At 44.4% G+C, this 11,369-nt stretch overlaps 1 pseudogene; it reads right to left on the bottom strand.

Annotated features, from left to right (window-relative positions):
- Positions 1 to 8,378: 8,378 nt before the first annotated feature.
- Positions 8,379 to 9,904, bottom strand: LOC149326170 (uncharacterized; annotated as a pseudogene).
- Between the last annotated feature and the right edge of the window lie 1,465 nt (positions 9,905 to 11,369).

Here is an 11,369-nt window from a genome sequence, read left to right as displayed (position 1 = left end):
AACTCTGCGGTCGGACAGAATGCCTGCCGCTCTTGGCCATGCTGAATTTAAAGCTGATAGCGAACTTTCGAGATAAAGCGTGCAAAGTTACTAGAACATTCTGGAATAACGTAGAAGCGGCTCCGCCTGGATGCGATCAATCGAGATAAATCTGGTCGCGTCTTGCATCACAGCCAAAGCAATAAAGCGGCGCACTGGCAACACTGAAGAATAAACAAACACTACAAAGGTTAGCAGAATTTCTCCCCTTTCAAAGAAGCATCGACCCAATGATTTAAAACATAAGACTACAAACAAATAAAATGGACTGTGCAAAAAAAAACAGTGTGGGAACAGTGTCCTTTAGCATGCATAATAGGGCTCTAGACGGACAACATAGAAAACTGGTCATACGCAGCGTCGCAGGGATTGGCTATAAGCCAATTTGAATTTGTCCCTGGCATCTGTTCCTAATCAATTTCACAGAGATTGGGCACCTTCACAATATATGATTGGTCGCTCTGTGCCCCAAGCACACAAGGTGAAATAACTTTCTGCTCACAAATTAGGCACAACCCAACATCAGTCGGAGGGTGTTCAGCAGTGAACATGAAAGGCATAAAGCTTTCTTCAGTAATTAGTTCTTGGCAGAGTAAGAAGATACTGTTTTCCACCAAAAAGATTTTGATCACTCGCAAGAACTTGCCATCGTCTGTTAGAATATATTCAGAGCACGTTTTCTTGGTCATGTTGTAATTGGCACTATGTACAGTGAACCCTTTAATACTTGCTCTGAGGTATTCACTCATACTGGGCACAGCACCAATGGTCTGGCTGATCAAATCCAGAATATGGCATTGAAGACTGCCAACTGCAATGGCGAACCTAATACTCCTAACTGGAGCTTATGGCCTTGCTTTCCCGAGATCAGCTTTTGCTGCTTGTTCAGGTAGGGTGGCAGTAGTACGAGACGCTTCAGGGAATTCTGCAGCTCTCGCATGATGAAGCGCTCTACTATTTGATGTGGAACACCGTTCGCTGCAGAAACCAGCTTGAGAATGTCACCATTCCCTCCTTCAAATGGGAAGGTAGAGGTTGCCCACAGTGGCCCAGTCATGCGCACATATTTTGCAAGGTGCACAAGTTGGTGCACATTGAGTGTCAGGGTGTGTTCACCATAGAGAATTGGCACCTGCTCAGCAAACTGCTGATTCTGAAGCTGTTTCATGCTGTTTATTATTCAACTGTTAGGGTTGAACGCGAAAGGTATGTGCAGGAGCCTTTTTATAGATCCAACCGTGTTGACCATGTTTTTAAAGTCCGCGAATTCGCGGCAAAAACTGAATTGTTTAAAATGTCTTTCTTTCCGAAAACCATTAGAGAATGGAACAGACTACCGAGCGATGTTGTGAGTGTGACATCAAATGATGCGTTCTTTCGTTCTTTAATGATGTGATGCGATTGTGATGTGTTCTTTTGAAGTGAGATGTACATGGTGAAAGTTTTATGCTTGTAACTCTGCCTGCGAGCGGAGGTGTCATGTGTGCTTCTTTGTTGTACATTGCACCCCCCCCCCCCCACTGTAATGCCACGGCGCTGTGGGTTCCTTACTAAATAAATAAAATAAAGAAGCCTTTCGGCACAAAAAAATATCTGTCTCTTCAACACTTGCTTGTAAGAGTAAAAATAAACTCTGTGCAAGAAGGCAGAAATGTGTCAAATATCTCTGCGGGAGTATATAGAAGACGATCCCGGCCGCGGCGGTTGAATTTCTTTGGAGGAGAAATTCGAGGCCCGTGTACTGTGCGATGTCAGTGCACGTTAAAGAACCCCAGGTGGTCGAAATTTCCGGAGCCCTCCACTACGGCGTCTCTCATAGCCTTAGTCGCTTTGGGACGTTAAACCCCATAAACCAAACCAAACCAGTATATTGAAGAGGGATCACAGGTCCTTCCAGTACGCAGTGCACTGCGTACCTTCCAGTACGCAGTGCATGTAGTCCGGTGGAAAGCCCCACACCAGGTCCAATGTGCTGAGGGTAGCGACGGCTGACAAGCCCTTCATACCATCCACAGGACGGTCTCGCCTGGCTGCAAGTTTCATTGCACTGTGCACAGTGTCATGGCATCGCTCGACCGTATCTCGCCCCTCCATGATATATTTCAGGGGGCCTGAAAAAAGAAATGACAGATAAATCTGTCATACTGGTGAACAGCGCAAAAAAGGCGGGACAACAACAAGACCAGCGCTTGTCTTGTTGTTGCCCCGCCTTTTTTGCGCTGTTCACCAGTATGAATGCATACCAACTCGCCCAGATCTCAGCCTTACTAAAGATAAATTTGTCATAGTACTATGCATAATAAACAAAGAAATACATGCTAAAGAACATGGTAGAGAGAGGGTGTGGTAGATGGTCCTTGGCGATCACAAAATGAACAAGGGAGGGGCGGTTGAACCTCAGGTTGCTTGAGCCAACGTTTCGACAAGGGGACTTGTCTTCGTCTGGGCAAAGCGTTCATCATTGGCAGGGATTAAATGGGGCCTTCGCTCCGAGGAGGAAGGCCCCATGGGTGGGGAAGGAAAGTGGTGTGATAGGGGATGCGTGTCAGGAAGGGGAAGGGAGGTGAATCTTGATTCGTTAAGCTGCAATAGTGAAAAAACTTATATCCCGGGGGTGTGTAATGAACAAAGGCTTTGAAGGGGCTGCGACGGGGGGTTGGGGCTGGGTGGACCTGAAAAACTCAGATAAGAGGATTAGTCAGCGTGGTACAGGGAAATGAGAACAAGGCAAACAAAATAGGCTGGCACTGGAAGGAGAAAGAACGGGGGGGGGGCATTTCCAAGGAAGGACAAGGCAGGGGGGGGGGGGGGGCAGGGGCGGGGAGAATGGCTCGAGTTCAGAGAAAGCCAAAAGGTGTGGTCGGAGGGGGTAACAGGAATGTCATGGTTTCTGAGAACTGATAGTAGGATATTAGGAGAAAGAAAGAAAAAAAAGTCAACAAAGGGAGAGGGTGAGAAGGCCGGAAATGTGGTGGAAGATATGACGTGGGAAGGGTGCAAAGAGCGATAGTATACTCCGAAGTACTTGTGTTTGGTCGTGTTGGTTCGTAACTTTTCAGGAGGACACAGGGGCACAACAAAAGACACGGACATAAAAGCAGACGGGGACAAGCGCTTGTCCCTGTCTAACTCCACGCCCGTGCCTCCCGTCGCGCCCCTGTGTCCTCCTGAAAAGATAATATACTTATGCGAGGTTCTAGGAAATGGTCTGAGCACGTGCAAGACATTTGTTAATTTAAAATTATGCTAACCCTGGAATGTACCTGAGAGATTCCAGGTTTCCTCTGGACATGTTAATCCCTGTTGGTTGCAGTGTTTTAAATTTGTGGATTAGGAATGCTTCTCTGTATTTTCTGTCCCTAGTCGATTTGAAGCCTGACTGAAGAGTGAACAATTTGAGTTTGTCGAATTTGTGATGGCGTTGATTAAAATGGGTCGACACTGCCTTCTGGTCATTCCGTGTTGTGTCAGCCCGGTGCCCGTTTAATCTGGCACTCATTGTTTGCCCGGTTTCTCCGATATATTGTTTATGGCAGAAGGAGCACTGGAGCATGTAGATAATATTGGACGATGTGCAGTCAAAACTGGTCTTTATATCGAAACTGAAATCGCTTGCCGTACTTTTAACCGTAGTGTCCCTTTGTAAATGTTTGCATGTCTTGCATCTAGGTCCAGAGCATAAAGTTACTGTCGGTGGTGGTTTCTTACCGAGCCTAGCATGCACGAGGATGTCCTTCAGGTTTGTGTTGCGTCTGTATGTTACCCTTGGTGCGTCGGGAAATATTTTCTTGAGACGGTCGTTACCAGTTAAAATGGGGTGGTATTTCCGCAGGATATTGTTTATGTTTGGAAGCGCGTTTGAGTATTTCGTTATAAGTGCAGGAGGTCGTTGACTGTTAGCTTTTGTTCGTTTTTTAAGAACTACATCTCGTTTCAAAGTGGTTGCTCGTTGGAACGCATTATTAAGGGTTGTCTGTGGATGGTTTCTGGTGATTAGTGTGTTTTTTAGCGAGTGTAGGTGTTTCAGGTAGTCGTCGTCGTCGCTACATATTCTTCTTAGTCTCGTTGCCTGTCCTACGAATATACCTTGTTTGCAGTGTCTTGGATGATGGCTAGTGAAATCTAAGTATTGTTGTCGGTAAGTGGGCTTCCCGTAAAGTGTGGTTTTGAGCTTGCTATTTTCTAAATGGACAGTGGTGTCAAGGAAATTGACTTGCGTTTTCGAGGAGTTGAAGGTGAATTTAATGCTGGAGTGGCATGAATTGAAATGTGTGACGAATGCCTTCAGGGTCTCAGCCCCATGCTCCCATATCATGAAAATGTCGTCTATGTAACGCAGGTATATAAGTGGTTTTTTTAGAAATGAATTTAGAAGTTTAGATTCTAGTAGCCCCATAAAAATGTTCGCGTAGGTGGGTGCGAAGGGAGTGCCCATGCTTGTTCCAAATACTTGAAGGTAGTAAGAAGAATCGAATTCAAAGTAGTTGAGTGTTAGTACCAATTCAAGTAGCGTGAGGTACACTTCCGTTTCGTGCGGGTGAGGACTTTGAGTTAGAATTTTGGAGAGTGCGTCGATACCTTCATTTATGAGAATATTTGTGTGCAAAGCAGCGACGTCAAGTGTGACAAGTATGCTATCTGCTGGGATAATGGAAGCGTCATTCAGAGACTCTATTATGCGGAGAAAGTGCGGTGTATCCTCGACAAAGGAAGGGAGGTGGGTGGGAATATCTGCAAGATAGTTGTTCAGGAAAATTGATAAGTAGTTCTGAGTATACTATCGCTCTTTGCACCCTTCCCACGTCATATCTTCCACCACATTTCCGGCCTTCTCACCCTCTCCCTTTATTCACCTTTTTTTTTTCTTTCTCCTAATATCCTACTATCAGTTCTCGGAAACCATGACATTCCTGTTACCACCTCCGACCCCACCTTTTGGCTTTCTCTGAACTCGAGCCATTCCCCCCCCCCCCTGCCTTGTCCTTCCTTGGAAATGCCCCCCCCCCGTTCTTTCTCCTTCCAGTGCCAGCCTATTTTGTTTGCCTTGTTCCCATTTCCCTGTACCACGCTGACTAATCCTCTTATCTGAGTTTTTCAGGTCCACCCAGCGCGAACCCCCCATCGCAGCCCCTTCAAAGCCTCTGTTCATTACACACAACCGTGATATAAGTTTTTCCACTATTGCAGCTTAATGAATCAAGATTCACCTCCCTCCCCTTCCTGACACGCATCCCCTCTCACACCACTTTCCTTCCCCACCCCCGGGGCCTTCCTCCTCGGAGCGAAGGCCCATTTAATCCCTGCCAATGATGAACGCTTTGCCCAGACGAAGACAAGTCCCCTTGTCGAAACGTTGGCTCAAGCAACCTGAGGTTTCCCCCTCCCTTGTTCATTTTGTGATTGCTAAAGAACAGACAGGAGAGTACGACATGCACATGTATGTGATAGTTATGAAATGCTACAATAATTTAAACTACATGCAATGGTACCACATCTACCTTTAATCAATGCACAAGCCCATTTTACAAAATTAGGCTTTTCATGTTACACTCAGAATATGTACATGGGCAATAGGTCAACATGTGGAGCTTGGATGCCCTATTTTTCACTGCAGAACCCAACTTCCAAGAGGTAGAACTAGGCTATGGGAGATTCTAATGAAAAGCTCTGGATTATTAGGATCACCACGGAATGTGACCTGCACAGTCAATCTTCCTGACCTTTAATGTGCATAGCTTCTGCAGGAAGAGGTACAAAAGTTTACAAGAGTGCTTGTGTAAGATAGAACTTCCAAGTGACAATTTTTTCCATTCTGAATCCATACATGTGCACCACAGGTGACAACTGTGATTCCAGTACGTCTCCTCTTACGTCTTGGATCACCAGACAATAAACTTATCACAATAGTTTAAACAGACGGCACAGACATTTTGCTCACATAATTAACAGCACCCAATTTCCTCGTAGCTACATATTTCTCACGGTAAACACAAAGCTAAATGTGACTCCTCATCAACGCGCAAAATGGCCTTCCTTTGTTATTATGCCTGCTAGAGAGTAAACTAAGCACCCCACAACAGCCTTTTGTTTCAGAATACTTATGAGCAGTTTTAGAAGACCTGTGATCCCTATGGTCGAAAACTGCTATACCCTGGCACTTGTCAGGCTCCATCTCTGGAATATGTGAATAGAAAAATTTCTTTAAAAGACTAAGCAGCAGAGTTATAGCTGTCACAATCAAGCAACTTTGCCATCCTTTTCTCTGCCATACCATCTTCGAGTCTCTCTCTCCCCCATATGGGTGATAATCCTTCCCAAGTGAAATTTCTTTCACTGCTTTTATGGGGAAGCACAGATTGTCACGTCATCATCATGGCCCTCCATCACCAAGTTGCTGCAACACCAAGTTGTTGTTATTGTATTAGAACACAACCTTGTTCAAACTGATATGATCCAGTATTTTTATACCTGCTAACAGTTGATACCAACCACATGGGATACCAGTAAATAGTCAAACTTGTTGCATGTGAATGCATTTAAGCAACAAAATTATGATCTTAGAGCTGTACAGTGTGCAGAAAGCAGAAGAGGCAAAGCTTGTAATATGACTGAAACAATTCTTACCATCAACAAGCGTTCCTTTTTGAAGGCACCAAGAAGCCATAAACGAAGGAAAACAAACTGACGTAATATTTTTAGATTTCCGCAAGGCCTTTGATACGGTTTCTCATAACAAGCTAATATATAAATTGAGTTCTGTAATAAAAAACGATAAACTAATAACCTGGATTAAGGCTTACCTGACAAACAGGCGCCAGTTTGTTACACTAAATGGTGCCCTCTCACATTGCATTCCAGTTGAATCGGGAGTTCCCCAAGGATCTGTGCTTGGACCGCTTTTGTTTATTATTTATATTAACGATATCGTCCAAGATCTCTCTGTTAATGTTAAGTTATATGCTGATGATTGTGTCCTCTATGAACGAATTAACTCAAGTGAAGATCAAATAAGGCTAAATAATGACTTTCAGAAAGTAATGCGCTGGTGTGATAGGTGGCAAATGGTGATAAATTTTGATAAAACAGTATATATGAGAATAACGCTTAAAAGGAATCCTCTTCTCTACCAGTATGGTACTTCCGATAGTGCACTCTCAGAGGTAATATGTTACAAATATCTCGGCCTATGGATTTCCAATAATCTTTCCTGGAACAAACATATTGATACCATCTCGGCAAATGCTCTGCGCAAAATATTCTTCTTGAGGCGTGCACTACGGTTCGCTACTCCTGAAACACGTTTCCTTGCGTATAACACTATTGTGCGGCCAATCATAGAATATGCCCTAATGATCTGGGACCCATATGCCAAGATTAACATTAACAAATTAGAAAGGATTCAAAAGAAAGCAGTAAGATTTATTTATAATTCCTATGGCCGCACCTCTATCACTAATCTTATTAAAAAGAGTGGCTTACCATCCGTTACTGATAGAAACCGTATCTGTCGTTTGAAATTCTTTTTCCAGGTAATTCATGGGCAATACAACATTGACATCTCGAAAATTGTTAGTTACTCTAGTGGTTATGCAACACGCCTGAGACATTCTCTTTCCGTAAAACCTTTATCCACAAGAACGAACTGCTACAAATATTCCTATTTTCCGAGAACCATTACCGAATGGAACAACCTTGCTGGTCATATAGTCGAAGAGAATAATTTGTCCCATTTTGAGGAGATGGTGCAACAAGTGAAGAAATTTTGAATGTTCGGTTGATGAGTAATTTGTTTAGATTTACTGAATTATATGCTTGGCTCTATGACTGCAGTATATATATTCTGAGGTTGTGAATTTGATACAGTACAGTGTGATGTACTAATTTCGTTGCTGTGACGCCTTGTCTGCTGTATTTCCTTTTCATTGTCCTTGGGTATTACACAAATCATGCACCCACCTGCGATGGTCTTGTAGTTCAAGACCGCAGTATTTATAAATAAATAAAAAAAATAGTATCCGTTGTATTGCTTAGCATTCAGCAGTGAAACGCGAGCTGGCGAGTCAACACAAAAGCACAACACATTCACTGTTGACTGCACAACTTTGCTGGCAAATGACCACGTGAAGCTGCCCATAGTGTGGAATTTCTCAACAAATGTCTTCAAGTAGAGGCGAGTAGGTGGGTGACCTTTGACAAACCAAATGGCGCCGATGAGGATGTTCTTCCAACGGTAGGGAAGAGGGAGCTCATTAAGCGCTACTTGAATTGGCCAGACTGACCCTTTGCTCGACTTAAATACTGGCGATCCATCGCTGTTCCACCAGTCAGGTCACTCCAATTCATGTTCCTTTCACGGCGGACCATTCTGTACAGTTGGCCATCTGTGATATCCTTATAAGCTCCCTGATGAGTTTCAGCTGTCAGTTTCTGGAGGTTTGCGCCAACTATATTCCCAAACTTCTTTAAGAGACACTGTAGCTGATGCTTGAGGTCGACAGTTTTGAAAAAGCTTCCTTTTTTCACCAGCTGTGCCATAGTCAATGTGGCTGCACAATTAGTGCAGCGCTGGAAATCTAGGCCGGAGCTTGATGTCAGGCACTCACACGTTGGGCAGTATGTATGGACTTCCACCATCCTTGATTTGTGCAAATCCCATAACTTCCTAAAACCATATTTTGTCGATGGGAAGACGTTCTGGCCCAGCAATGCATTCAACAGCTTCAACAAGCTGTCCACTTGTGTCCAAGGAAGGCCAGCAGCAACAACAAATGTTAATACAAGCAGCATCGCCTGCAGGTGGGTAGTGTTCTGGTGTGGAAGTCTCGACTCGGAGTTCACTCTGATAAATTCCGACAAGTCTTCATCGGGGTCCTCTAGCACATGGTTGTCAAGCCCATTGGTGTCCTCATCAAGCCTTGACAGTTGTGCATCAGAAATGCTGTCATCAAGATGCAGGGTTGAAGGCTCATCATCCAAGTTGGGATGACTTGTAGAGGCGTTGTCATGCACCTCATCTTCAGCTTGCTACAAAAAACATTGGAAAGGCTACATCAGCAACAGAAGAAAAAAACATCAGTATCGAAGTGAATGACTGCAACCTGTTCATGTATACCCCGAGTTGGTATCATTTCGCATGAACATCATTCCGATTCCCTCCACATTTTAATATTTTCATCACAGGTTTGTTTTTTTCTTTATAATGATCCATAAGAGATAGTATAAATGGACCACCATGTGACATTGACCTGCAATCACTAAATAATTTATAATCGAATTTCACCTGTTTCTCTCACCTGTTTCGGCTTCAACAGCCAAGTAATGGCTACAACTTGAAAGGTCAGTATAAGTCACGTGAGACACAAATAAAAAGCGCAACGTAATCACTGCTTCATAATTTTAATTCACTGTGATGCTAAAGACAGCTTGCCGCAAGAGCTGGAATGGCAATGGGTTTGGTGCATGGTTCATGGGAGTTGTGGCGTCCTAAAGCGACCCCGGCTATGAGGGATCCCACAGTGGAGGGCTCCAGATAATTTCACCCACCTGGGGTTCTCGAATGTGTACTGACATCGCGCAACACATGAGACTCTAGCATTTCACCTCCATTGAAATGTGATCATAGTGGCTGGGACTGAACCCCCGCTTTTCAAGTCAACAGTCAAGAACCATAACAACTGTGCCACCACAGCAGCAGAATCGCAATGAGTGAAGCAGCAGCGATTATATTGCAGCTGTCTTCATGCCTCATGTGACCTATGCTGACCTAACATCGTAGCCATCACTCTGCTTTTGTAACAGAAGCCGAATCAGGCGAGAGATGCAATTTGATTATTAATTATTTGGCAGCTGTAGCCAGATACCTCATGGTGTTCCATGTATAGTAATGTCTAACGCACCATTACAAACAAGAAAACATAGGCAACAAAAATTTGGTATCTACACTCCTTTAAATTTTATATGGGAAAGTGTTAAAAAGGTAGGACCAAGAGTGAAAGTGCGACAAGCCGCCTTACAGTTCAGCATTGCCAGTTTCGTTGAGCATGATTTCACAACAGTCACACAAGGCAGACAACAAGAGACGCTAATATTTTTAAAAATAGAGTTGCTCAACAGCGGCATGAGCCCATGCATAGAAGAAGCATTAGCACAACTGAGTGGGCAGGAAACATAGGCAAATAAAATAATACATTTTCTCGTAATACCGCATCTGCCTGGTTCACAGGCAGCTAACATTAAACTATCAAAAGGGCACACAAGAAACCAAACATGCATTTTCGGGCTCAACTGCCAAGCACCTAAACACTTAGCCACCACAGCAAGTCTAAGTGCGCATATCTATGTGGCTTCGCTTGAATTCAGGAATTGCCTCTGAACACCTCAACATCTACACGAAAATTTAGATTGATTCTGGGGCAAAGGGCAGTAGGGTAGTACATCAGTGTGTGTGTGTCTAAGGGGGGGGGGGGGGAGGGCAAACCACTTGAACTGTGTACTGCTTGGAGATTTTTTTTTCTTCGGAAAATTGGGATAAGCAAAGTTTTCCTATGCACAATTTGAGGCTTTTGGAGGGGGATAGATTGCCCCCTTTCAATGGGTGAGGTGCGTTTCCAGAGTCAGCGCAGAGGCTCATGGAAAAGTCGTCTGCTACAGCTAATTCCGGTTCCAAATTTCTCCCCCTGCTTGCTTGCTTCACGGCAGTGAAGCAAGCAAGCAGGGCGAGCGTATTTGGCGAGCGTATTTTGCTTGAAGGGCGAGCAAGCACGGCGAGCGTATTTGGAAACGTGCCATGCGCAACGGCTCACCTGTGAAACTTCATTCGACGGTTCCCTTTGCCGCTGGCTCCACACGGTTTGCCGCGGAACCGGGCTCAAAATAAGCAAGGTACCGTTTTTTAGGAGGCACGCTGCGATAAAGTGCACGGCCTGCTGGTAAAAGAAAGCCTTCGAACCGAGTACTGCAGCTAACAATAACTACAAACGCTTGCTTCCACAAATAGTGCACGTCCAAAAAGGCGACACAGATTACAGACGCACTCAACGAAGGCGAGGCACGAAGGAGAGCACCATGGAAAAACAGGCTGCGCTATTGGCGCGCGGTCTCAGCCTGCACAGTTACGTAACCATCACGCCGCCGCTTTGCACCACTGAACTCTCAAAACAATACCTGTTTTTTCATTAATACAAGCGTAAATGACCGTTTTTCACAGTTCTTCTTTCTTCGCGGTAGATACTGTAGATCTATGAGCAGGGAAATGTTTTGTCATGCTGTTTCGGTTTCGGTTTCAACAGCCGAACGATGACTGTACCGTCAAAGTGGCTTATAGGTCAAGA

Source organism: Amblyomma mixtum, chromosome 10 (assembly GCF_055824585.1).
Source record: "Amblyomma mixtum isolate Tamu chromosome 10, ASM5582458v1, whole genome shotgun sequence".
NCBI classification, from domain to species: domain Eukaryota; kingdom Metazoa; phylum Arthropoda; class Arachnida; order Ixodida; family Ixodidae; genus Amblyomma; species Amblyomma mixtum.
This window is presented reverse-complemented; position numbering and strand designations above follow the sequence as displayed.